The following is a 10,763-nucleotide window of genomic DNA, read 5'->3' as shown; positions in this document are numbered from 1 at the left end:
TCCCCCTCTCTCTGCCTGCCTCTCTGCCTACTTAGGATCTTTCTCTCTGTCAAATAAATAAAATCTTTTAAAAAATAAATAAATAAATAAAAATAAAGAAAAGTTTCTGAGTATTCCCAGGCCTAACAAATAACCTCTTAGGCTTTTCTGATACCTTAGGATACATCCTGCTAACAGATGCACAAAATAAGTTGAAGTAAAGCGCACTCGCAGAGTTCTAAAGTATGGTGACGTGGTGCCAAGTATCATTCCAAGGAAAGTGCTTGGAGGTGTTCAGGGTACATGCTGCCCCTGTAAGGCTCACTGCAAAATACGCCCTTTTTCTTTTTCTTTCTTTCTTTCTTTTTTTTTTTAAAGATTTTATTTATTTGAGAGAGAGAGAACAAGAGAGAACATGAGAGAGGGTAGGGCAGAGGGAGAAGCAGACTCCCTGCTGAGCAGGGAGCCCAATGAGATGCAGGATTCAATCCTGGGACTCTAGGATCAAGACCTAAGCCAAAGGCAGTTGCCTAATCAAATGAGCCACCCAGGCGCCCCAAAATAAGCACTTTTAAATGCTGTTTTTTTCTTTTCACTTTTCTTCATAAAAGTGAAAATCCTCTTCAGATTTCTTTCACTTAGGAAAAACAAGGTAGTAACATCAGTCTTTGATACAAGTGAAGTGACTAACACAAACTTTCCAAAAAAATGGGATACTTGTGACTCCACATATACAAAAAAGTAAAAATAAAAACTAAAATTTGAGAAACAAAGTAATAATTTGGAGGAAAGGAGAACAAAAGACTGTTTTCAAACAAAAATTAGAAATCAAATTTCATAGGATTTCAAAAGCAAATAATTCAATATAGTCATTACTTTTTCTGCTGACAGAACCAGGCTGCATGTTATTTCTGCACCAAGTATAACCTAGTATTATAAAATCTTCACTAATTCAGAATCTATAGTATAATTTGTCCAGAACTGGCTGAGATTTTTTGTACCAGCTATGAAAACAGAGACTGAAAGCACACTAATAGTGCAAATTCTAAAGATCATGTTTAAACTAGGAAGGAAAATCTACAAGCTCTTAAAAACTTGAGCACAATCATTTTTACCTAAGATAAATGATACACTATTCACTAAGTAAGACCAAATATTTAGAAATATTTTGTTTCTGGCTTGTGGCATTAAATGTATTTGAAAGGAACGAAGTTATGGATGTAATAACATTTACAAAGCCTCAATGAAAGTTACAAACATCATTCATGAAAGCAGTCTTCTTACCTAGCCATATACTCATATGTACTAACTAGGATCCAGTCTATACAGACAACTCTCTTCTGAATCCTTTGTGACCACTCCATTCTCAACCTTCTCTGTGCTGAAATTTTTCCAGTATTCTTTCCATGGTTTAAAATAGGACATGCCCCCTGGTGGAAATGCTCACAAACCTCTGTACAAGATCTCTCCTTAAACTAGTTTCAAAGTTTATATTTCTGCTTTAACACAGAAATTGAATCTATGCACTTCATATTTACTTTTCCCCCATGCCTCATTAAACCAACACTAAGTATTTTTATCAAAGGCATAAAGACAAAGATAATGGGAAGAGAGAAAAGAAATGACAAGTTTTGGAAACTGGACAAGTGATAACTGATTTTGTACAACAGAAAAAGCTGAACCCCTAACTGCAACAAGTCAATGTGGGCTGTCAGACCTGGAAAGAATCCTCTTGGAAATACTTCTGAATGAAAGTATGAGCTAAAACAAAGATCTGAATCAAAGACTGAAGAGAATGGTTAGGTTCCAAACCCCACCCCACAAAGCATAACCACAGTAATTCCTCCATTTCTTGACAAAACAAAGGATTTACAGCCTAAACTGGTTTGCAAGGACTCTGGGAGGGGTGATGAACACAGGAGAGAATAAGAAAAGTCTTACTGAAAACAGTCCTGAAACATCCAGCCTGATTCCCAAAACACCAAGATAAAGACTGGAAAGTTCTTTTGTAGAATGATGATTAAGCCCCAAACTGCTGATTTTTGTAGATTCCCTAATGAAACAAAATCAGTTTGCCACTTGAACTCCCTACATAAAAGCCTAATAATCAAACTCAATCCACACACACAGCTTCTTAACAATATTTAACCTCTTAAGTATAACTGGTTAGCCAAGGATCACCAAATATTTGAAGAGTCTTCACAATTAATGTCAATGAGGAAGGAAGGAAAGGGAGAGGAGGAAAAAATATAAAAAGCACTTTGGAGGAAAGAAAGGCAATGCATGAAGAAAACTTTAAAAGAAAAACTCCAATTAAATTCCTAAAAGAATGGTATTGTACTCATGAAACAAGAACAGTATGCTATACCAAAGGGAAATTAAAAAAATAACAACAAAACAAAAACAGAACTCCTGGAAATTAAAATATACAGAAATTTTTTTAAAATCCATGATTCCAGGGCCACCTGGGTGGCTCAGTGGGTTTAAACCTCTGCCTTCGGCTCAGGTCATGATCCCAGGGTCCTGGGATCGAGCCCCACGTCGGGCTCTCTGCTCAGCAGGGAGCCTGCTTCCCCCTCTCTCTCTGCCTGCCTCTCTGCCTACTTGTGATATCTGTCAAATAAATAAATAAAATCTTAAAAAAAAAATCCATGATTCCAAGGATAAAAAGAAATAACTTCAACTTATAAGACAAAGAGATGAATAATAAGAGAAGGAAATTATTAAAACAATAATATTAAAATTTTCCAAAACTGCAAGACATACATCTCCACACTGGAAGAACCCACCAAACAAATTTTAAAAATACACAACAAGGTACAGTACTGTGGCATTTCAGATCATGGGGAATAAAGACAGAAACCTAGAGCTTCTAAAAACAAAAACACAACAAGTTACATACAGAGAATGGCATCAGCTTTTGCAAAAGCAATACACAAGTCAGAAAGTAACAGGATAGTATCTTCAAATATCTGGAGGAAAATTGTTTAAAACAGAATTATCACACTCTGGTTACAGAAAGAATATAAAAAATATTTTCAGACATGCAAAATTTTTAAAAATATATCTCCTGCACACCTTCCTAGAAAGTTACTAAAGGCTGTATACCCCCAACAAAATGAGTAAGACCAGAAAGATGATGCCATGGTAACCAAGGAACAGGGAATATATAGGAAACAAAATGTGGTATAATGGCAAAAGAAAATACCAAGAAGACAGCTTTTTTCATCCTTTTTTTCAAGATGGAAGGTAGTCCAAATCAAAGCAAGACTATGAAGATCTCTAGTAGAGAGGTCTCTAATAATAAAATCAAAGTGTTTGAGAGAATTAATGATAGGCACATGTCATTAGACAACAAGTAAAAAGCAGTTAACTTCAAATGAAAAGATATACAAGAATGGAAATGGAATTATATACAAGCATGAACACTGATTTAACAAAAATTAAAATAATATTAAAACGATTTGGGGAGCAAGGACAGAATGAAGGGCATGTAAATGATCTAAATGCTAGTCTTTAACTATAGACAGGGAGCTAACAAATACTACATAAAGTGAAAAAGGGGCCAAGAAAATAGAATATGCAAATTACTTGGGAAATATGGATAAAAAGAACAAAAGATTAGCCAAAAGAATAAAAGTAATTACCATTGAAGATGGGAAGTGGGAGTCGAGCAAGATGCTACTACTTTTTCTTTATGTTTTAAAAAGACGTACGATGTTTTAAAGCTACATACATTTTTTAAAAAGATTTAGAGAAGGGGACAGAGACAGACAGACAGACTGCGGGTGGGGGAGAGGCAGAGAGAGAATCTTCAAGCAGACTCCCCAGTGAGCACAAAGCCTGATGGAGCCCGACATGGGGCTCAATCTCATGACCCATGAGGATCATGACCTAAGCCAAAACTAAGAACTGGGCACTTAACCAACTGAGCCATGCAAAGCCCCGAGCTATATACATTTCTTATATAGATAAAACCCAAACCATAAGTATATATATTTAAATATAACTTTTATACAGTATTATACAGATAAAACCAAATCTTTTTTAAGTTAAAAAACCAAAATCATAAATCATAACAAAATAACAATGCACTTAAAATATGTATGCCCCACTGAAGATAACTCAAAAATACATGTATTGCCTCATAAAATAAATCACAAAATACCTAATGGCCATATCATATTTCCTACCACACATATTTGACAAACACTTCTAATCTTCTAATCTCTCCCCCTTCTGAATAAACTTGATTTCCTCTGAATATTTAAATATTTAACTTCTCTAACTCAAATATTCTCCATCTATTTTGCCCTCTTTCTCTTTTTTATTGACACTTTCCAAAGCTACATTTTCTGTGCTTTTAATGCCATTACATCCAGGATATTTTATCATTTCTTTCTCCTGAACCACTAATCACTCAGTACCATCACTACAAGCATGCTCAAAAACGTCACACGTTCAAAGGAAAATAAAATCTTCCCTTAAAACAATAATAATGAGTAAAATTATAGACTAATAAGTTCTAAGCCCTTACACTTCCCTACCCTCCCAACCAAAAAACATCCAAGAACAACCAAAAACTAAAATACCTACAGGAGTTCTGGAAAACAAAGATATACAGCAACCAAGCAAACACCCAACCAGGAAAATGTCACAATCAAAACAGCAGTAAATTTCAAGGCACTTTTACTTGGCTTTCCCCATTCCTTCCCCAGTGGGAAGCAGTTTTGGTCTGGGGAATGTGGCAGCCAATCCCAATTCGTTTCCTTGAACCACAGAGAACAGACTGGACCTTATCGGCAATATTCTAATCTGTCTAGGGGCTGACTAAAGAACTGGTATGTCTCACCTAAAGCAAACCTCAGTAGGGGAGATTAGCTGGCACTGATCATGAAAGCTGCAGAGAGACTTGAGACCTGCAAACACTGGGCGTAAGAGATTGGGGCAGAGTCACACACCATATAATCGGAGATTGCAAAGAGAAGGAGAAGGGAGAATCTTTGTAAATTAAAACATTCAAAAGCAGCTATGTATATAGGATATTAAGAAAATTCCCAAACGTGCCCAAGAAACATTACATGTCCTGAAAACACAGTAAAGACCATAACCTTTCACTTTGGGTTGAAAAGAAAGCTCAGAGAATATCTACCTTATTCCAAAATCTTCATCAACCTGCAAAGACCAGGAAAGATTGCTGTTTTCATAAATACCCATCAAAAATTAAAAATTTCACCAAAAATCAAAAGGCATACAATAAACAAGAAAACACAGCCCACTCAAAAGAACAAAATAAATCTCCAGAAACTGTCCCTAAAGAAACAAAGCATCACGGGCGCCTGGGTGGCTCAGTGGGTTAAGCCGCTGCCTTCGGCTCAGGTTATGATCTCAGGGTCCTGGGATCGAGTCCCGCATCGGGCTCTCTGCTCAGCAGGGAGCCTGCTTCCTCCTCTCTCTGCCTGCCTCTCTGCTTACTTGTAATTTCTCTCTGTCAAATAAATAAATAAAATCTTTAAAAAAAAAAAAGAAAAAAAGAAACAAAGCATCAGATGTACTAAACAAAGACTTTAACACAACTGCCTTCAATATGTTCAAGGAGCTAAAGGGAAACAGAAAAAGAACGAAAGGAAATAAAGAAAATAATGCACGAATGTGACTATCAGATGAGAATATCAAAATGAAAATATCAAGAAAGAGAAATTATAAAAAATTATATAAATTATATAAAAGGAATCAAACTGAAATTCTAGAATGAAAAATTTAATAACTGAATCGAAAAATCCATCACAGGGATTCAACAGTATACTTGAGCAAGCAAACAAAAACAATCAGTGAACCTGACTTGAAATTATCAAGTCTAAGGAACAGAAAGAAATTGGAATTTCTATCAAGTCTAAGGAACAGAAAGAGAAGAGAATGAAGAAAATGGAATTAAGCCTACGGGACATATGGAATATTACCAAACAAACCAATATACACATTAAGGGAGTCTCAAAAGGAAGAAAGTGGCAAAGAAATTATAAGAAATAACAGCCAAAAAGTTCTAGAATCTGACAAATAACATGACCCTACAAATCCAAAAAGCTCAACTAACTATAAGGAGAGTAAACCCACATACCCACATCAAGATACATAATCACACTTTCGAAAAACAAAGAGAGAATCTTGAAAGCAGCAAGAGAAAAGCAGTTTATCACATATAAGGAATCCTCAATGAGAATATAAGCAGATTTCTCAGCAGAAACCTGAAAAGCTGGAAGGCAGTGGGTTGAAACATTGAAAGAACTGAGAGGAAAAAAAACTGTCCACTGAGAATCCTATAACCAGCAACTATAGTTCCTTCAAAAATGAGATAGAAATGAAGATATTTCCAGATAAATAAAAGCTGAAGGAGATCCTTATCATTATATCTGCCCTACAAGAAATGCCAAGAAGAATGAAATGGCAAGAACAGACTGAAATGAACAGCCACTAGACGGTAACTCCCGGCCATGTAAAGGTAAAATAATTTCCACTAAAGGTAAACATGGGTGAAAATAAAAACCAGTATTACTGTCATTATGGGTTGCAACTCTACTTTTTATTTACTACAGGATATAAAGAGAAATGCATAAAAAAATCATTACAAATCTATGTTAGTAGGTATATAATGTATAAAGATATAATTTGTGACATCAATTATTTAAAGAGAACTGTACAAAAACAGAGTTTTTACACATGACTGAAGTTAAGTTGGAATCAATTCAAAACACATTATTATAACCTTAGGATGTTATATGTAATATCCATGGTAACCACAAACCAAGAAAAAATTAATACAGGAAGTGAGAAGGGAATCAGAATGTTTTACTACAAAAAAAAAAAAAAAAAAAAAATCAACTAAACAGAAAGGAAGGCAGTAATGAAGGAACTGAGACCAAAAGTTCTAAGACACAAAGAAAACAACTTTTAAAAATGGCAAAAGTAAATCCTGCCCTATAAATAGTTATAGTAAACCTTCCAGAAGGCATGGATTGGCAGAATGAATTTAAAAAAATTTTAAACAAAACGAAACAAAAAAACTAGGTTCCAACTTTATGTGGTCAATAAGAGACTCACTTTAAATCTTGCAACATAAAAACAGATTGAAAGTGAAAAGGAAAAGATATTCCATGCAAATAGTAACCAAAAGAGAACTGGAGGATCTAATGAGACAAAATAGGACATTAAGTCAAAAAAGTTATACAAGACAAAGGTTACTTTATATCGATAAAAATTTCAATCTATCAAGAAAATATAACACAGGGGCGCCTGGCTGGCTCAGTGGGTTAAGCCGCTGCCTTCAGCTCAGGTCATGATCTCGGGGTCTTGGGATCGAGTCCCGCGTCGGGCTCTCTGCTCAGCAGGGAGCCTGCTTCTCTCTCTCTCTCTCTCTGCCTGCCTCTCTGTCTACTTGTGATCTGTCAAATAAATAAATAAATAAATCTTTAAAAAAAAGAAAATATAATACACACCTAACAACATATACACACCTAACATATCACCAAATACATGAAGCAAAAATTGACAGAATCTGAAGGAAAAATAGACAGTCCTCCAATAAAAACTTGAGATGTCAATACTCTACCTACAACAAAGGATTGAATATCCAGAAATAAGAGCAATAATAGAAGATTTGAACAAAACTACATACCAACTGAACCTAACATGTATGTACAGAACACTCTATCCAAGAGAATACCTGGCAGCCATACAAAACATTTTTTCCAATCACAATGAAGTAAAACTAGAAAACTAAAAATCAGTAACAGAAGGAAAAGTGAAAAATTCACAAATACATGGAACTCGAACATAACACTGAATTAATGATGGGTTAAAGAAGAAATCACAGAAGAAAAATGAAAATTCTGGAGACCAATGAAAATGGAAAATACAATACAACAAAACATACAGGATGCAGGGAAAACACTAAGAAAGCAATTTATACCAGTAAACACCTACATTAAAAAAGATCTCAAATCATAACTGTATGCTTTAAAAGGAATTTGAAAAAGAGCAAACTAAACTCAAAGCTAGCAGACAGAAGAACTAAGATTAGAGTGGAAATAAACAGAAAATAGAAAAACAATAGGAAAAAAAAAACCTAGAAGTTGGTTTTTTGAAAAGAGCCACAAAATTGACAAGTTTTTACCTAGACTGACAGAGAGAGAGAGAGAGAGAGAGGGGACTCAAATTACTAAAACCAGAAAAAATGTGGAAAAGTTTTTGCTCTCCACAAATGTGGAAACAATTCTATTTATTTTATAGAAATAAACAGTATTCTAAGAGAATACTATGAAAAACTGAATGCCAATCAACTGGATGACCAAGATGGACAAATTCTTAGAAACAAATGCACTATTAAAATAATACAAAAGAAACAGAAAAACTGAATAGACCTGTAACAAGTAAGGATACTGAATCAGTAATCAAAAAACTTCCCAACAATGAAAAGCCCAGAAATAGATGGCTTCATGGATGAAATCTCCCAAACATCCAAGAAAAAACTGACATCAATTCTCAAACTCTTTCAAAATAATTAAAGAGGAAGGAACACATTCCGTGAGGCCAACCAGACAAAGACACTAAAAGAAAACTTTAGGCTAATATCCCTTATGAGGATACATGCAAAATATCCCTTATGAGTATACATGCAAAAATCCTCATCAAAATCCTCATCAAAATGTTAGCAAATGGGGGGCCGAGGAAATGTAAGGAAGGTGGTCCAAATGTATAAACATCCAGTTATAAGATAAATAAACTAGGAATGTAATGTATAGTAGATTACTACAGTTACCACTGCTGTATGATATAAATGAAAGTTCTAAGATAGTAAATTCTAAGAGGTGCCATTACAAGTAATGAGAAAATATTTTTTTTCTTTTTTTGTCCATTTCTTTTTACTCTATGTATATGAGGTGACATATGTTAACTAAAACTTACTATGGTAATCATTTCACAATGTAAATAAGTAAAACCTTTACATTGTACACAGGAAACTCAACTGATGCAGAGAAAGCCTTTGACAAAATCCAACACTATTTCAATATACAAAACACTCAATGAACTAGAAATAGAGGGTAACTTCGTAAATATGATAAAGGCCACATATAAAAAAACCAAATTGCCATCATACCCAATGGTGAAAGACTGAAAGTTGTTCCCCCTAAGATGAGGAACAAGATGAAGATGCTGACTATCCTATCTATTCAACATAGCTATAGAAAGTATAGCAATTGGTCACAAATCAGGTCTCAACTGGTACTGAAAGATTGTGATCATTACCTACATATTTTCAGACCACAATGCTTTGAAACCAAAACTCAATCACAAGAGGAAAATTGGAAAGAACTCAAATACATGGAAGCTAAAAAGCATCCTACTAAAGAATGAATGGGTCAACCAGGATATTAAGGATTAAAAAAATTCATGGAAGCAAATGAAAATGAAAACACAACTGTTCAAAATCTTAGGGATGCAGCAACGGTGGTCCTCCTAAGAGGAAAGTATAAAGCAATACAAGCCTTTATCAAGAAACAAGAAAGGTCTCAAATAAACAACCTAACCCTACACCTAAAGGAGCTGAAGAAAGAACAGCAAAATAAAGCCTAAACCCAGAAGGAAAAGAGAAATTATAAAGATCATAGAAAAAAAAAAATCAATGAAATAGAAACCAAAAGAATACCAGAACAGATCAACAAAACCAGGAGGTGGTTCTTTGAAAAAATTAGAAAGACTGATAAACCCCCGGCCAGACTTATCAAAAGAAAAGAAAAAGGACCCAAATTAATAAAATCATGTCTGAAAAAGGAGAGATCATAACCAACACAGAAGAAATAAAAACAATTATAAGAACATATTATAAACAACCATACGCCAACAAATTAGGCAATCTGGAAGAAATGGATGCATTCCTAGAGACTATAACCCACCAAAACTGAACCAGGAAGAAATAGAAAACCTGAACAGACCCATAACCAGCAAGAAACATGAAGGAGGAATCAAAAATGTCCCAACACACAAGAGCCCAGGACCGGATGGCTTTCCAGGGGAATTCCACCAAACATTTAAAGAAGAATTAACATCTATTCTTCCGAAACTGTTCCAAAAAATAGAAATGGAAGAAAAATTTCCAAACTCTTTTATAAGACCAGGATTATCTTGATCCCCAAACCAGAAAAAAAACCCCATTAACAAAAGGAGAATTACAGAACAATATCCCTGATAAACATGCATGCAAAAATTCTCATCAAAATACTAACCAATAGGATCTAACAGTACATGAAAAGGATTATTCACCACAACCAAGTGGAATTTATTCCTGGGCTGCAAGGTTGGTTCAACATCTGCAAATCAATCAACAGAATGCACTACATTAATAAAAGAAAGGACAAGAACCATATGATACTCTCAGTAGATGCAGAAAAAGCATTTGACAAAGTACAGCATCCTTTCCTGATCTTCACAATGTAGGGATAGAGGGCACCTACCTCAATATCATAAGAACCATCTATGAAAAACCCACAGCAAGTATCATTCTCAATGGGGAAAAACTGAGAGCTTTTCCCCCTAGGTAGGGAACATGACAGGGATGTCCACTATCACCATTGGTGTTCAACATAGTACTAGAAATCCTAGCCTCAGCAACAGACAACAAGAAGGAATAAAAAGCATCTGAATCAGCAAAGAAGTCAAACTCTCACTCTTTGTGGATGACATGATACTTTATGTGAAAAACCCAAGACTCCATCCCAAAACTGCTAAAA

General features: G+C 34.9%; 1 protein-coding gene across 4 annotated transcripts in view; it reads right to left on the bottom strand.

The window, feature by feature from the left end:
* Positions 1-10,763, bottom strand: part of URI1 (URI1 prefoldin like chaperone) — a 94,149-nt gene that overhangs the window by 14,773 nt on the left and 68,613 nt on the right. The window lies entirely within an intron of this gene.

Source organism: Mustela lutreola, chromosome 16, assembly GCF_030435805.1.
Source record: "Mustela lutreola isolate mMusLut2 chromosome 16, mMusLut2.pri, whole genome shotgun sequence".
NCBI lineage: Eukaryota > Metazoa > Chordata > Mammalia > Carnivora > Mustelidae > Mustela > Mustela lutreola.
The sequence above is the reverse complement of the archived record's forward strand: the minus strand, read 5'-3'. Positions and strand labels throughout refer to the sequence as shown.